The 11349-nt window shown below is 30.5% G+C and overlaps 1 pseudogene; it reads right to left on the reverse strand.

Annotated features, from left to right (window-relative positions):
- Positions 1-6710: 6710 nt before the first annotated feature.
- LOC120598005 (uncharacterized) lies at positions 6711-6829 on the reverse strand (annotated as a pseudogene).
- Positions 6830-11349: the final 4520 nt, after the last annotated feature.

Consider the following 11349-nt stretch of genomic DNA (forward strand, 5'->3'; position numbering starts at 1 on the left):
GAAAGTGCCAGGAAAATAAAAGATACTTATTAATGTATAAAATTTTAATAAAAGATAACGTAATGGAAGAGTGTATTAAAGTCTTCTAAACCTGATTATCACTAATAATGACATGACTGAAATACATTTGGAGTTTAGCAGAGAAGTGAGGTGGGGTAGAAAGCAAAGCATGTACATTGATGTAGCGATTTATCTTTATCAACACCTAGGATGACAGGAGGTTACAAATAGTACCGCGTACCGCAAGCAATTTAAACAATTTCCTAAATATAATAGCAGTAAGATGAGTTTGTTTGAAACCTAAATTCAGATTAAATGTGTAGACAATCTATCATAATTATTTATGTCACCATCATCTTTTATGTTGGCATATGATAAAAATCTGTTCCTTAAAATGATTATTCTGAACAAAATACTTTGGAGTCAGCTAAAAATAAATAAGCTGCATTGAGTATTATGTAATATATGACTTCAAAAATGGCTTTAAACTGTGGAGCAAGAAATTTAGCAAGTAGTCTGGCCACTTGGATCTAAAATTTTCTCTGAAGCTCATTGTAATTTAACCACTTAACTTCTGAAGTTCTCTTACCTTATTTGTAAAATGAAAATAATAATCTTGCCCTGAAAGCATGTTGAAAATTAAAGACTTCATCGTAATTAATGTTATTCATTTTAATATGTTGAATTAATGCAGCATGACCACTTTAAAAAAGAAACTGCAAATAACATTATCTAATTAAATTTGGCTAATAAAATAACACAATTTAGCATGTGAAATTATCCTTTCTAGTGATAGGAGAGTATGACCATTATAAGAGTCTCTTGGTCTTAATCTGATATAGAAATAAAATATGTTATATTCATAATATACCTGAATATGTAGTATATATTATATATACATGTGTATTGAATTTAAATAAGAAGTAAATTAAAAATTTACACAGATGTATAAGAATACATGTTAATATGAATATAAGAAAGGCTGCCAAATCAGAGGAAATCAATTAAAAAGTCTTTTAAATATTATTTATATGCCACTACTAAGAGTTATGAGTTATTTAGGATTTCATTTGGGTACCAAGTTAAAAAAAAATTGGAAGTATGATGTTTGGTAAAAGACTTAACCTCTGTTAAGTTTCTCTACCAGAAAAATAAAAGAATATTTGTTTCATGGAAAAGAGAATAATACAGCATTTGAAAGCTTCAAAAATTGACATGTAGCAGGAAAAAAAAAAAAACTTAGCTTCTTTACCCCACATTAACTTAAGGAAAAAATAAAAATGTATAGTTATTAAAGGTTAGAAGGGATTTCATCAAGAAGATGAATTGTCTTGTATTATCTTTCACTAATAAAAAACTGCAAATCTGTAAGAAAAATATTCAATGTGGGAGGAAGCTATTTAGAGCAGTAATTGTCCATGCTCTTGGGCTTTATAAAACTGTATAAGGGCATGGGGAGCTGGATTTTTTCAACATGTACCATGTTTTTCCTCTCCTGCTTTTCTTTTACCATCTCAGATCCATTCTGCTTACTTACCACTATGAACCACTCTTGGATATGCAGGGATTGCATGCTTAGTTTTACTGCTTTGGAACAAACATCAATACCTTATCCAAAAAGTAAAGACTCTTCTCCTTCCAGTTGATAACTTTCATAGACATCTCTTCAAGAAGAGTATTTGTCTTTATTTTGCTCACATAGCTTTTACTTTTAATGTTGCATAGCTCTAATACCCTTGACAATATTTGAGTTCTCACCATCTCCTTGGTTTGGGACTACCTGTTAGCTGGGAAGTTGGAGCAAGTTAGCCACTTATAAATATCACAAATTCTTCTGTATAGAGGGATAAAATCTAAAAATATGCCTCTTTTATCTTTCCACTATATTAAAAATAATGAAAAAATAACAAATTATGCTTTTACTCTGGTGCCTTAAATTTATCTGTACTTTGCAGAAACTACTTTGATTCTTATTGTACATTTAAATAATGCTTTTTGTTCATGCACTAATTGTAATTTATATTAACTTGAAAAGACTTATATAGGAAGGTCAACTTTAATTTATCGATCACTAAGTAGATTTGACAACTTTTATTATGACATTTAATCTACAAATGGATAACTGAGTCAGGACTAAATGATAAATAGTTCTCTATAAACAAATTACAGACGTTTTCACAATTGTGTAAGAACAGTATTCCTTATCCCTTTTGTCAAATTGGGAAGTCTTTTTAATTACCTCTGACTTTTTATTAAGCTCCATTGTGCACAGATTTTAAGAGTGCTCTGATTAAGTTTATTTTTAAATACTGTATAAAGGAATAGAATAGCAAAGGTTTTTGAAGTTTAAACTCTAGTTGTTTTTACATATGCAGAAGAAGTAATACATCATCACAGAAGAAAAACATGTATAAGACAAATTAAAACATATAATACAAAACCTTCGCATAGAGTAACATTTTTTCTCCATTATTGGAAAACACTTCAGCAAGCATATTCTCTTTCAACATTTGTTATACAAAGTAGAGGGGATATAAAAGTCAGGTGCTTCTTCTATAAAGCAAGTTTAAATAATACACTGAGATACTCAAAGCAAAAAATCTTTACATGTAGAGATTGAATAGCTAAATGTGAAACCTATTAAAATTTATGCTAATTAGCTTTACGTCTTGCATGTAAAAAGTGTGTTGAACAATTAAACAGAATTTCTAAAATTCATAAGTGTGCCCAGAAGAACAATTATTTGCTAAACGAATAACATACAGATATAAATTATTGGACTAAATGTTTTTATTATGAAAATAAAAATGTAACATTTTCCAGTAATCATTTATATATATATCTGTTATATTTTTCCTATAAAAGTACTTTTTTATATATACATCTGTTATATTTTTCCTATAAAAGTACTTTTTTATATTGGAACTTGTCAAAAACATGATATTACTCAATGTATGAAACCACTATAAATTTAGCCTCTAATTGCCAGTGTAGATATTATGAGATATTTGTATTTAATTAAATTAATCTACAAAGATTTCCTTTTATAACGTATAATTTCTAACACCCACATTTTCATTTAAAACTTCTTTTTCTACAATATCAGCAAGCCTCATATGTTGTTTAATTCTTGTATATAATAAATTCATAGTTAATGTTTTTTATTTTTTATTTAGCATCTTTATTGAGATATAATTGACATATAATAAGCTGCACTGATTTAAAGCACATAACTTGTTAAGTTTTGACATATTTATATATCCATAAAATCAATATTATAATTAAGATAATGAACATATTCTTCACCCCTCCAAAGTTTCAATGAGCTTCTTAGTAACCCCTCTTTTTCACTCCTCCCCATCATCCCCAGGCAAACACTGATCTGCTTTCTGTCACAATACATCAGTTTTCATATCTTAGAATTTTATATAAATGGAATCATATAATATGTACTGGTTCATTTCATTCAGCATAATATTTACTTATGTTGTTGCATACATCAATAACTAATTTGGGAGGCTCTGAATAGTATTCCATCCTATGGATATACCACAGTTTGTTTATCCATTCACCTGCTGATGAATATTTGGGAGTTTTTTTAGTTTTGGGCTATTACAAATAAAGCTTCTATGAACATTCATGTATGACTCTTTATATAGATAAATGTCTTCATTTCTCCTGGCTCAATATGTAGGAGTGAAATGTTCGCATCATATAATAAGTATAATGTTTATGAAACTCCCAAATTGTTTTCCAAAAAGATCGGATCATATTACCATTTGTATTCACCTGTAGTGTAGAAATGTTCCAGTTTTTCCCATCCTTGCCAATATTAAGTATGAACAGTCATTTTTTAGGCCAATTTAATAGGTAGCAGTAATATCTCATTTTAGTTTTAATTTGCATTTCCTCAATGACCAACAATGTCAAGTGTCTTTTTTTTTTAATTTAATCTTTTTCTAAATTAAATTTATTGGGCTGGCATTTGTTAATAAAATTATATAGATTCCAAGTGTACAATTCAATAATATGCCATATATATGTTATACTGTGTGTTCACCACCCAAAGTCAAATTTCCTTCCATCACCATATATTTGACTCTTTTTTCCCTTATTTATCTCTTTCTTTTCCCTCTGGTAACCATTAAACTGCTGTCTGTGTCTATGAGTTTTTGTTTATCTTTTCTTGCTTTCAGTTTTATATTCCCCTATATGAGTGAAATCATATGGTTCTCAAATTTTTCTGTCAGACTTACTTCACTTAGCGTGATTATCTCGAGATCTACCCATGTTGTCAGAAATGGCAGTATTTCATCTTTTTTTATGGCTGAGTAATATTCTATTGTTTATATGTGCTATATCTTCTTTATCCAATCATCTATCAAAGGGAACTTCAGTTGTTTCTATGTCTTGACTATCATGAATAGTGCTGCAATGAACATCAAGAAGTATGCATCTTTACAGATAAATGTTTTTAAATATTTTGGGTAGATACCCAGAAAACAGATTATGAGTCATAGGTAATTTTATTCTTACAATCCCTATGAAAATTCCAATAGCATTTTTTAAAGAAATAGAACAAAAAATCACCAGATTTGTATAAAATAGAACAAAAGACTTCAAATAGCCAAAGCAATCCTGAGAAAAAAAGAACAAGGCCAGAGGGATCACACTGCCTGACTTTAAATTATACTACGAAGTGACAATAATCAAAACAGCATGGTATTGGCAGAAAAACAGAAATATAGTTAATGTTTTAAAGTATGTATAATTCTTAAATAGATCCTTTAAAGGAGTTCTGGTCTAATATGGGGATATAAGAGTGTTCTGAACTCACCTCCTACCATAGACACATCAAATCTACAGCTACATATAGAGTAATTGAAATAAATTAATTAAAATCAATTGAAAGAAATTCATAAACTAGCTGAGGGATTCTTACACATTGGGCAAAGGAGAAAATACCCATATCACTCACATGAGAATTTGGACTGAAAGTGGTTCTACATAACAAAAAATTATCAGAAAGAGAAATTTAAAAAATAATCAATTTACAATAGCATTAAAAAGAATAAAATACTTAGGAATAAATTTAACTAAAGAAGTGAAATGTCTATACACTGAAAATTAGAAGACATTGATGAAAAATTGAAAAAGACATAAATAAATGAAAAGATATTTTGTGTTCATGGATTGAAGACTGAATATTTTTAAATGTTTATCTTATCTAGAGTGATTTATAGATTAATGCATCTTCTATTAAAATACCAATGATATTTTTTACAGAAATAAAAAAATAATTCTAAAATTTGTTCAAAATCACAAATTATTCTGGAGTCGATACAATCTCAAGAAAGAATAACAAAGTTGAAGACAGCACACTTTCTGATTTAAAAATATTTTCCAAAGTTATAATAATTTAAGTAATATGTTATTGTCATAAAACAGACACATAGATCAACGTAACAGAATAGAGAGCCCAAAATTAAACCCATACATATATAGTCAATTAATTTACAACAAAGGAGCAAAGACTATACAAAGAGGATAGTAATTTTTTAAATTTTATTTTATTATTAGATTCAAGTATTCAGTATCTTTAATAAATGTTGCTGGGAAAATCAGACAGCCACATGCAGAAGAATAAAACTGAACACCTATCTTATACTATGTACGAAAGTCAACTTAAAATGGATTAAACACTCAAATTTAAGACTTGAAACCATAAAACTTCTAGAAGAAAACATAGGAGGTAAGTACTTTTACATAGATCTAGGTAATAATTTTTTGGATTTGATGCCAAAAAGAAGGGCACCAAAAGCAAAAATAAAAAGTGAGGCTATATCAGGATAAAAGGGTTCTTCACAGAAAAGGAAACCATCCACAAAATGATAAAGCAACCTACAGAATAGAAGAAATAGTTGCTGATCATATATCTGATAAGGGATTAATATCCAAACTATAGAAAGAACTTAGCAACTCAATAGGCAAAAAACAAATAATGCAATTAAAAAGTGGGCGGAGGAACTTAATAAACATTTTTTTCAGAGAAGATAGAAAAGTGGTAAACAGTCACAATAAATGATGCTAAACAAAACTAGTCATCATTTAAATGCAGATCAAATACACAATGAAATATCTCTTCATACATGTTAGAATGGCTACCATTGAAATACAGAAGATAATTAGTGTTGGTGAGAATGTGGATAAAAGGGAGCCCTTGTGTACTATAAATGGGTTTGTAAATGGTGCTGCCAGTATAAAAAGCAATATGGAGGTATCTCAGAAAATTAAAAATAAAACTACCATATGATCCAGCAAATTTCACTTCTGGATATATATTCAAAAGAAATTTAAAGAGAATATTGAAGAGATATCTGCACCTCCATGTTCATTGCAGCATCATTCAAAATAGGCAAAATATGAAAATAATCTAAGCATCTGATAATGAACTAGTGAATAAAGAAGATAACATATGTATATATATGTTAGAATGGCTACCACCTCTCACGCACACATCTATACAAGGGGAATTTCTTTTCCTATAACATTTACGAACCTCAAGGGCTATTATGCTAAGTAAAATAATGAGACAAAGAAAGACAAATATTGCTTACATGTAAGATTTATTTTCTTTTTTTTTAATGAAGCAACCCTTGGTTGACCTCAAAGATTGCAAGGACCTTGTCAGCTTACAATCTTATTTTTTAAGCCTACAGCACCTGGTCTTCCTAGGTGATCTCCCATCCAAGTACTAACCAGGCCCAACTCTGCTTAGCTTCCAAGATCAAATGGGATCAGGCTTGTTCAGGATAGCATGGCCATAGACAGATTTTTTTATTTAAGTCAAACTCTAGAAACAAAAGTAGAAAAGTGGTTGTCAGGGGCTGATGGGTGGGAGAAATAGGGAGAGGTTGGTAAAGGGTACAGACTTTCAGGTATAAGATAAATAAGTTTTGAGGATCTAATGTGAAACATGGTGATTATAGCTGATAACACTGTATCTCATAATAAACTTGAAAAGAAAATTATTTTTTATCTTATAAAATTTATTATTCTGATTAGAAAAAGACAAAGGTACAATAATATCCAAAAATATTGAGAAAGACAATAATGCAAGAAAAATCAAACAAGCAGCATAAATGCATTAATAACAGAAAATGAAAGTGTAAGAATGAACAATAGATGATTTAAACAGAAAATGTATGCAGAATTATGAGTTTAATTTTAATAAAGTAGCATTTATGATAATGAGGTAGCCCACTATTTTGAAGAAAATAGCTTTAGGCTTTCCCTATTTTCATGCTTACATACAAATCAACAAAGAACAGATGTTGTTGCGCTATTGACTGCTGCTATTTGCTCCTATCACTGTTAAGCAGTCTGTAAAAATGAGAGACATACTTCTAGTATTTGAGGTGCTGATTACCCAAAGCTTGGGCCAAGTAAACTCAAGAAAGGCTAAGGACTGGCAGAAATAATCTCTTCTTAGTGAGAGCGCTGTGCCCTGGTACGTTTTTCTGCTGAGGCACTTAATTCAGTGCACCACTGTATTTTTTACTTTATCTTTTCTCCTCAACCATGATTTTCTTTGAGGGAAGGTTCTATGTAATAGTCACCTTTGGGTCTCCAGGGCCAAGCGCTGTGCTTGGTAACAGTGATACTTCATAATGCTGGCTGAGCCGATGAAGGAGGCTCATCTGGTTCAAAAGTCCTGATTTTGAGGGGCCACAGGCCTTTTGAGTTGGCCTGGCTTCCCATTCTAGCAACGAGAAAGATGCTCTAGTGCCTGGGACACAGAGTTAACCTCTACAGATAAAAGTGAGTTAAAATGAGCTTGCTAGTTCCATGTCAGAGTTGACAAAGTCTAAGAGGGAAAAGAAAAGTGTCACTACAAGGATAGAAGTGCTCTTTAGGGAAACAGCAATGAAACTGCTGGGGATGGAGATAAGTCAGCTTCAATGATCTCATCCAAGGACAGAGGACATTTCTCACTGAAGTCAAGAAAGTTCTGAATCTAATCCCAGGTCAACAGAGACCATCACTAGAAACAAAGTGATCTGGAGCTGGAAGATAACAAACATTACTCTTTTCCTCTAAGAAAAGTAAACAGTCTCTAAACCTTAAACTGGCCATATTTTAAAAGTTTATTTTTAAGTACTAAACTTATAATGTATCTTTCTATAGATATAATAGGTAAAGTTCTCATGCTGATGGCTCACAAAAGCTGACTTAAATCCATGATGGTACCTGGAATGTGGAACCACAGAACACCTCTGCATCCACAGCTAATTACCATGAACAATACTGTGTCTATAATAAAAGTGCACTTCTATATGGGATGGCAGGAACCCATCTAGCGCAACTCCATAGTCAGAGAGAGCAGGTAAGATCTTCCAAGACATTAGTGGCACATTAATGCACACTATATCCCAGGCTAAATAGCATCCACAGAAACAGTATTATCAGTTCCTCCTTAGTTTCTGCACTGGAGTACAAAAGCCCGTTGTACCACAAAAGACAAGTCTCACACTCCCACTGCCAATCTATACTTTCATATCTTTCTTAAAACTGTCACCACACAGAAGACAATAAAACTAATTTAAAAAATTAAAAAATAGCCTCTATCAAAAAATAGTCTATATACATATGTGTTTTTGTGTGTATATATTGTAAAAATGTATATCCAAAAATGCATAAAAATTATATTCAAGATACACACAACAATGTTATCAGCAGTTAGGATGTTTGAGTGGGGCAACTATAATTTACTCTGATATATATTAAATTGCTTGACACTTTTATGCAAGAAATACATTTAAGAAATTGAACATATTTTTCATTACTTGTATTTTTATTTGATCTATTTATTTTTATAGCTATTCTTCCTGTTTATAATATCTAGTTGTATGTTCTTCCTAAATCTCACATTTTACATAAATAATCAAGAAAGAAAACCTTATTTTTAATAAGATAGGATCATTTCTGTAGCATAACACAGTAAGTACCATAAAAAATTCATAACGGACACTTGAGGTCCATGATTTCATAATCATCTCTGAAACTAGAATAAGATCTAAGGCTTAATATTTAATCCTCAGCATGGATTTAATAATCCTACATGTCTCTAATGGAAGGAAAAATTATGAAATAATGTGTTTCACATTTTTACTATTGTCTTTCATAAATGATGATAAACGTTTTATTAGTATTATTTGTGATCTCAACAATGGGCTAACAAACAGCCCTGGACTGGTTTCATTGTTATGTTGGTTTCATTGTTATGTTATGTTGACTCAGCCAAAGAGAGTATTTTTGGATGCATACAAGCAAGAAGCAAGCAGATTGAATGAATTAGCTCAAGCAACATTTATATTGGTGTAATGAGGCAGCATAATCTAAATAAATTACCTCCCATGAAATTTTAACAATCTAGGAGAACAATACAAATTTACCAAAAAGAAAAATAAATTCTTTTTATCATTGCAAAATTTAAAGTTTCATGAAAATGATGGAAACTTAAAAGTAAAAGACTTTTTTTTTTTATTTTTAAAAAATCACGTGTCCAGAATTAAGTATGCACAGTTATAATGATGATGCTTGTCCTATTTAAATTAGTTATGCTAGCCTTTAGGTCACTGTTAGAATCTACTGTTGTATTTAGTATATGTTTTTCTATAAATTTGAATTTTAGCATTGTTAAATTAACTCAAATATTTCCAAAAGTAACATTATTTTTTACCTAATTATCATGCATTCTCATAATTCACATGGCATTCTTTTGGCAGGAAAATAAAACTACCATCAGAAATACTCTTTTAAAACACATGAAAACTCTGACTACCCTGAAGTTCATGTCTTGGTGTGGAGGAAATAAAAACTTGGATGGAAATAAAATAGAATAATCCTTTGAGATTTTCATATCTTTCATTTAAATTATAAATGTAACAAATTCGTATGGTACAAAAAATCAATATTAAAAGTTTTAAAATAAATAGTTGAAATCCCTATTTTCTTGTTTCTGACTTAATCAACTCAAATATTGGCATGCTTTTATTTCTTTTTAAATTACATAAACAGAAATAATCTAAACATATTCTTATGCACTTACTTTTTACACTTAATGTTGTATCTATTACACATAACAGTAGATGCATTTTGGACATTTATAAGGCTTTAAAGATTTAACTCATTTTCTTTAAACTTGCATAGTATTCGATTACATGGATATATTATGTTTTATACCTATACCACTACTGGTTTAAATTGCTTTCATATTTGTTTTAGCTATACAAGCTATATTGCAAAAAACATCTTTAGAGGTACCTCTTTGTGGACATAGGCATATACATCATTAAGTTAAATTGCTACCGTTGGAATAGATGAACCAATGATTTTGAGTGATGTTAAATTGCCATTTAAAAATAATCTCACTTTCTACTGTCATTAATAGTATATAGGAGATTCTGTGTCCTTCTTTCCACTCCTAAATTTTAAAATCTAATTAAATTGCCTCAATTTAGTGTCCTAGTTTCTAGTTTCTTTCTAAGTCACCACACTCAGATCTCTCATTACTATAAATATCAATTCAGCTTGATATAGCAGAAAGGAACTCCCAAGAAATAATTGAGTTTTTAACCATTCATTATTTCTGGAACCTGGGGCTATACAAGTGGTTATAGCAGAGGGAATTACAGCCTAGGAAATGTGAACAGATGTAGAGGTCAATGTGAGTTTAAAGGCAGTCATCAATCAGATGTTTTGAAATAATATTTAATAAAAGACTATTACATAAAGAAGAAATTAGAGAAATAATTGAGAGTCACCAGAAAGAGGTCAACATCTACCAAAATTTAGAGAACACAAAAGATTTCTATTTTCATATGCAAATCTTGAAAATCTAGTACTATAAATTTTAACTCTTTTCTTATCAGACTACTCATCCATCTTTGTGTATAGTCTCCCTCAATTAAAAATATAAATGAGATCAGTACAGCGGCATTGGCATAAGTGTCCAATAAAATTTTCTGATAAGATCGGATTGCACTTAGCCTCCACTTTAGGACTATCTTGTAAGTGAGACTGACTGAATACTGTACCATTCAGAGAAGAAAACTCCAGTCAGTAACTAGAGTAGACACTCTTAGTGACCTTCCCATATCCCCTTGGCCCCGACTGTATCCTAACATATCAATTCAAATACTTCTGATTTCAAATACATGAAACTCTTTGCCTCGTGATTTATCTATCTGTTCCTTCCATTGCACTTCAAAGGGCAGTTAGTATTTTCCAGGAGCAGGTCTCAAACAGTGACTGATAGCAGTTGGTAGATAAATACTTTAGTTCCCA

Source organism: Pteropus medius, unplaced genomic scaffold (assembly GCF_902729225.1).
Source record: "Pteropus medius unplaced genomic scaffold, Ma_sr-lr_union100, whole genome shotgun sequence".
Lineage (NCBI taxonomy): Eukaryota > Metazoa > Chordata > Mammalia > Chiroptera > Pteropodidae > Pteropus > Pteropus medius.